General features: G+C 41.8%; 1 protein-coding gene across 1 annotated transcript in view; it reads left to right on the forward strand.

Moving 5' to 3' along the window:
- Nucleotides 1-219: 219 nt before the first annotated feature.
- The window catches only part of SHISAL1 (shisa like 1), a 62,601-nt gene continuing 55,674 nt past the window's right edge, over nt 220-7,146 (forward strand). Inside the window, exons 1-2 of the mRNA XM_035310521.1 lie at nt 220-406; nt 3,673-3,744. The gene's annotated coding sequence lies outside the window, so the exon portion shown is untranslated. The remainder of the gene's footprint in view (nt 407-3,672; nt 3,745-7,146) is intronic.

The following is a 7,146-nucleotide window of genomic DNA, read 5'->3' on the forward strand; positions in this document are numbered from 1 at the left end:
CTCCTCAGGGCTCCCGTGGCGATGGCGGCAGCCCCGCAGGAGAGGAGGAGATAGGAGGGAAGCGGGCAGGGAGGTTTCCGTGCGGGACAGCGGGGCGGGCTGACGCGAGGCAGCCGCTGCTGGGCTCCGGAGGGAGCCAGGAGGCACCTGAGAGTCGGCGGCAGGTGGAGGGGGAGCGGCTGGCCAGGGCCGGGGCGGGGAGAGGAGAGCGGGAGGGAGGGGACGCGGGCGGGGAGAGGAGGGAACGGGGTAGCCGCGGAGCAGGGAGATGGCGACGGAGGTGGCGGCTCCTCAGCGCCGGCGCCTCGTCCCCCGCCTCGGGCACTAACGCACCCGCCCGGCTCGACCCACAGCCCCGGGGGGCTGCTGGGGGAAACGGCTGTGTCCGGCAGCGGCTTGGCGAGAGGTCAGCGGGCCGGGGTGGGCTTGGGAAGGGGAAGGGGCTGGGGGAGCCGTGCCAAGCCGTGCCAAGCCGTGCCAGCTCGCCTTTGGGAAACTTTGCGTGCCTCCTGCCAGCCCGGCAGCGCAGCACCGGGACGGCTGCCTTGCTCGTCCGGGCTGCTAGGGTTGTGCCGTGTGCGTGTGTTTGGGTTCTGATTCGATGGTTCGAATCGAAGCAGGGCTCGGGTATTCATAACTTGTGTCTTAGAAAGCTCGTTGGTGACTCGTTTCCATGACAACGAGTCCCCCTCCGAGCCTTCGGATTATCTCTTTGTCCGCTTTTTATTATTTTCTTTTTCCATTTCGTGAAATGTGTTCGTGCTAACGCCGTGTTTTGTCACCGAGGAGAAAAGGGAGCAAATAAAACCTGACCGATCCTGCACTCCCGGTGCAGCAGTCCTCTGCCACCCAGCTGCTTGCCTGCCTTCCTTAACGATGCAGGGATGGGATTCGTGTGCAGAGTTGGACGAGATTCCTCACCTTTTACTTTACTGGCTTATCACCTCTGGCCATAAAGATGGGACCAAAATACGATTTGAACTGTCACTTGCTCAAGCAAGCGCTCCTTAGCCATGTTAGTCCTGCAAGTATGATGTTTGTTATCTTTGCATATTGCTTCTGAGCCCAGAACCCTCTGAGAGGCTGGGTGTGTCGCCTTGTCTGTAGTTGTGTGGTACAGCGCAGGACTGGGAGTCAGGAGTGACTAACTGTTTAACTTTGTCACCTTCTTGTGGTATGACCTTGACAGGTCTCATAACTTCTTTGTATCCTGCTGTGTCTCAAAAAGGAAACATTGACTGCTCGTACCTGCGAAGTGTTCTGAGCTAATCAATGAGACAAAGTATTGTTAAATTTGAATGTTTTCTATTATGAATAGTAAATGTATATTTTATGTTCCTCTTCTGTAATGTTCTAGGTGAAAATACCCTTCTTTAGCTTCAGTCGTAATCAACCTAGCATAGTCCTGCTTGCTCTTCAGGTAATGTGTAGTGTTATTCATCTGAAATCGGTAATTCTAATCTTATTTATGCTGACAACCAGTCAGTACTTTCTCAGGTTAACTCCATCAGATTCAGGTAAAAATGTGACTCTTCAGCAGTTTTGTAGGAATGCCTACTATGACAAAGAGTATACATCTAGCGAGGTTATACAATAGTAAAGAAAGAAAAGACTGTAAAATTGAATGACAGTCTTGATCACTTGCCTTAGTATTGCAACCAGAGAAGGACTTAAAAGATTTTTTGTGAGGGAGGCAGGGAGAGAGAGAGACAGAGAGAATGAGCAAGCACACATTTAACTTATGTCAAGTTAAACATCTGAAACTGTTCTACCAATTTTCATAGTTTTCCAATAAACATTTTAATATGTAGTGTTCTGTATAGAAGCATTGGAAGGGAGTGTGTAAGAAATGTTTTAGAATATGCAGGTCGAAACCCAAATATTGTCTAATTGATGTTCAATTACAAACACTTAAGATGAGTAGAAAGTTATACCAGTAGGGGAACTTTAGTAAGAAGTGTACATTTTTCTTCTTTGTTTAAATGCTCTTCTTAAGCAAACAAACCATATCTATTTTAAATTAACTATCTCCTTCCTACTCTGAGCAAAGTGCTAAAACATATATGCCTCATTCCAAATGCATTAGTGTTCTCTAATATCAGTAGACTAATTGTGCTTTAAGCATTTATTTAAACATTCAAAGGAATCAAAGCCTGTGACCTTGCCTTTTGTATTCTGGTCTTTTTAGCACCTCAGTAGTGAAACATCTGCCTGAAAATACTTCTTGGGAATTGAGGACCTTCTGACCATTACCAGCCCTAGTGAAGCAAATGTATGACAACCCTGTGCAAAGAAAGAAAAATAAATGATACCTTAATATCTCATCTCCTTTGGATGTCATTGTTCTTATACTGAATTACTAAATTTGTACTACTTAGTGCTGCACAGTCAATATAGGTAGACATAACGTGAGATGGGATTTATTCTGTGCTTTATGTCCTTTGCAAAGTTCAGTCTGTTATTACTTGTGGTAATAAGGACAACAGATGTTCCAATTCAATTCTCAGACCCTAGTTGCTGGGGAAGGGGGGTTGGGGACAGTCTTCATTTCATATTTTAATATTGATAGCAGGGCTCTCTTATGAAAGATATTTCATAAAAAGCCTGTTAAATACAGAGATGTTTTTCAGAACATTATTTACTTAGATTTGTAAATAGATTTCTAATTGTATGAGCTGCTACTGATAAAGGTGTTCTGTTTGAGGGAGTGGAGATAAAAGCAAACGGGAAGGCCACATCCATAGGTATGGATGATATGGGTTTATGCTATATTTTACTCAGTAGTATACAAACATAATTTTGATATAATGTACACTTTCTTTTTTTTTTTTTTTTTTCTAAAACAAAAATGCTTCTGGCAGTGTTTATATTCAAGAAGCTACCTGTTGCTCAAGCCACGTATTGCTTAAACTTTGGTGGCATGTAGAAGTAGACTTACGTGTTGTTTGTTTCTCTGGTGTTAGAAGTCCCTCAGGTGGTTTGGTGAATAATGTGCAAGACCAGTATTTAGTGGAGATGGCTGAGCTCTGTTCTCTGTAACAGACCTACTTTGGACAAGTTGCTTTACATCTGTATTTAGTCATTCCCCCATTTGTCATCCTCCTATTTATCATTCAGTCTTGTTTATTTGGAGTGTAGGATCTTCAGTGTAAAATCTGTTGTGCCCAGAGAGATCTCTGCTGGAGCAGCAAAACGCTACTGCAGTACAATAACAAGAAATGATAGCCCACATTTTTTCTGTATCAGTTACTGTGGTCTTAGCATGATCTCTAGCCACTGTCTGAGAGGCAGTAAGATTGCTATAGATCAGTGTGAAGAGGTAATGGAGGAATTGCTTCTAATGCTAGTACCTTAAAAATTTATTTTGCTAAATATATTTAAAGAAGACTCTCAGAGGAAAAAGTTCACATATCTATCCTTCAAGGGTTAGAAAAAGAAACTATGTCTCATTCCTGCTTTTCCTGAGCACATATGTTTGCTGTCAGGGTGAATGTACTAATATTCTGTGTGTAAAAATAGAGTTATCATGAATTTAAAATGTACATATTAGTGGGAAGGAGCTTGTCAGTGGCACAAACCAGCACTAAAGAAACGAAGTGGAATCTTGTTTGTTTGTTTGTTTGTTTGTTTTCTAATACTTATTTGTTCTTTCCCCTTTTCTTGTGTCTGTAGGTAGGAGAAAGGCAGATGAGTTTCCAAGTACCCTTTTTGATCTTACAAAGCACACAGCTACATTTGACAGCAGTAAGCAATGATATTAGAAAGCTATGAGAGCTGTTTCTGTATTGTTCCAGCTGGGAGCTTAATTATGCTCTTGATAAACTACTATATAAATGTTTACACTTCAAAAAATAATGTACTGGTGGTAAGTCCGTCTATGGTTTTTTGTTTGGTCTTACTTTTCAAAATCACCCTATAAATGGATAGTGGTGATTTCTGATAAACTAGGCTTTTAGATCGAGCAAGGTTCTTTCCTAGGAAAGGTTACAGATGAAAAACAGACTTCTATTGAACTGTCTACTTTTCTGCTTTATATGGTGGATTTGCATTCTTCACTTTATCTTACTTTGACAGCTAAATCCTGATGAAAAAAGTATTTTTGCATATTATTGGAAGGTGAAATAAAGCTCTTCTGTTTGAGGCATTTTATTCCTCTTAAAGATGAGATCTCTTACATGGGAAGATCTAGAAATCTCTTTTCCGTCCTTTCATTTACTTGCCTTATTTTTAATCAACTCTGTACAATGATTTCAAAGTGACTTAGAATTTTAGGGCCCGAATTTGACACAACTCAAAGATTTTTGATTTTATTTATTTATTTATATATTTTTTTTCATGTTCCTGGAGGGGGAAAAGCCCAGGTCTCTAAAATGCCTGATGTTGCACACCTGCAAGTTGACATGCACAAATTGACTGGTGAGTTTTGAAATTTTGGACTTGGATCTGTTTCCTAATTACAAAATAGGGAGATGAAAGGAGATACCAGCTCAAATTTGTTACTTTCAAATCATCTTACTGCTCAAACTAATAGTAGAATCAGTAGTTGTAGGGCCCAGCCAGTGATCAATTTGTACATCTCTGCAATACAGACTATAGGAAGTCTGAAGAGCAAAGCAAATCTTTCTTCTCACAAAGTCCTGCTGAACATGTTATGGCCTCCTGCATGAAGGAAAAGAATGCGTGGAAGCTTATAAGGACTTAAAAATTCGGGAAGAAATATGGCACTCTGTGAAGACAGACATCTCAAAAGATTTATCTAGATACTGGCAACTTGGGTAGAAACAGTGGTGTTAATAGTCACCAGAAGCCCAGTAAAGGCAGAAGCCAAATCATAGAAGTTTGGGTCAAATCTGAGAGGGAGCAGACCAGACTGCTTTACTGCTTCAGAAATCCTGAAAAAAAGGATTCCTTCCAAAGGATCTGAAAACAAAGACAAAGCTATTTGCTGGCCTCTATGGGTTCCCCAGTATGAAGTATTCATTATCTCTGTGCCTTACTTAGTTTCAATTATAAAGAGTTAATCCTCTGGTGACTGGAAATGTCTGTGGTGTAATTTTAATTCAGAGGGACTGACTTCTCTGGAGAGAGAGGCAAAAGACAAGAAAGATACAAACTGTTTATCTTTGCCATATGGTGTCTTTGCTTTGCCATCCAGGTAATATTCAACAGAAGCCTCTGCCATCTTGAAAATCTAACAGCAGCATAGTGCTACCTTTAGGGCAGTTAATTTTTTCTTCTAGTGCTTTAACTCTGTTTTCTTTTTTTCTTTTTTTTTGATTATGGTGGGGAAAAATGTAGGCAAATTTCTCTATTAGCAGTTCCTGTGATAGAGGATTTCTGCTTTTATTGGTACCCTAGGTGCACATAACACTGCTCAACAAAATAGAAATGAGGAAGATGAACTCCACACACCCCCAAGAAATTGATACACAACAAGCAAAACAGAGAACATTCCCTCTTTTATGGTTCATTATCCCTTGCCTATATATAAAGCCTACAGAGAGGAGCCATTGAGTACGTACATGAGTTCAGATGGCATCTCAACCTTTTGATGCTGATGCTACATCTGAACTGCCTTATCTTCATCTGGCTAGTACTACACTGTTTTATGGTAAGACTGATTTGCCTAGGCTTTTTCACTAGCAAGAGATACACTCCGAGCACACGACTTGGTGGGTCTGCCAGGCTGTCTGCGCAGGGTGTAAGCTAAGGTACTGTTCTGTGATGTTCTCTGGGGATAAGGCAGGGAGGGACTTAGCCTCTGTGCGTGCAGCAGCCCCAGCAACAATCTGCATGCTTCCTTTGATGCTCTTGATTTGTGGGCTGACCTTTTCACACTAGTGAAGCTTAGCAGGCCCACACGATTTTGTCACTTAATGCTGGGATGTCTGATGTTGCAGACAGGGAGTCTGTTCCTGCTCTACTTGGAGTCAAGGGCAAAATTCTTGCTGATTACCACGGGAACAAATTGTGTTCCTAAACATACTTCAGTAACTAGAAAGAAACTTCCTAATAAAGAACCAGACTATACCACTACACCAAACATTGGTCATTGTTTTATGCCTCAAACCTCTCAACAGTAACATGCTTGCAGACAAAGGATTTCAAACAACAAACCTCAGGGCATTCCTTGTAGGACTGTGGAGGACTGCCAGCTCTGCCTGCTCTGAGAAGCAATTAAGGCTTGATGTCACTGATAAAATCCTACTTATTCTAATGGGCACTATTCAGTGCCTTAGAATTCCAATCCTGCTACAGTCTGGAAGTAGTGAAGTGTGACTTAGTAACTATTACACAAAGGATTCACTGCCTCAAGCAGAAAAGGCAGAGGGATTTCAATTCCCCTGGAGAAACAAAAGACCCTTTCCCACACTTATGAGGATACAGTTGGAAATTATCACAGAAAACTTCAGATTGCTTCCTGTTGCTGTAAATTGTGATACTTTAGAAGGACTGATTCCTAACTGGAACAATTTACATTTTTTCTATATATTCCTGGGTATTATTTTTAGTTTTGCATTTTTTTTCCTCCGCTTTGGTCTTACCCTTGGTGATTACCGTATAGATGTTCCTGTGTTTCCCTTAACAGAGGAACTTTTTCAATTACAGGCTTTTTCTCTAAAAGGAGTTCAAGTGAAGTACCTAGATAGAGCCTGTTGGAAGTAGGCTGTTCCAGGAATGTATTTTGTAGATCTCTGCAGCTCTGTGCTTGCTTTCTAAAATCCTATTTCACTATTTTTGCCCATAGAGAGCCACTGTTACAAAGCTGTCAAGGTGCAAGGGGGGACAGGGAGGTAGTTGCTTGAGTCATATACATTGTGCATTTGTCATCTGTGTAGCATTCCCAAATATGAGAGTGCCAGGGCTGACTTTCAACATAATTTTCAGCCTATGGTAATTGGAACAGCACTTCCTTTGATAACCATGCTTCACCTGGTAATCTCCCATCTTGTACTGGTTTGCTTTTTGTGGTGAGAGTTTGGGAGATTGCATCCCCCCCCTTTTTTTTTTTTTTTTCCTGTGGAATCCTAACAGCATCCACTGACCTACGGAAACTGACTCCACAATGAGATTGTAAAGTAGGTATGTTTATTCTGCGCTGGGCAGCACGGAGGGTAGTCCCACCAAAGTCATGCGCAACAACTC

Source organism: Oxyura jamaicensis, chromosome 1 (assembly GCF_011077185.1).
Source record: "Oxyura jamaicensis isolate SHBP4307 breed ruddy duck chromosome 1, BPBGC_Ojam_1.0, whole genome shotgun sequence".
NCBI classification, from domain to species: domain Eukaryota; kingdom Metazoa; phylum Chordata; class Aves; order Anseriformes; family Anatidae; genus Oxyura; species Oxyura jamaicensis.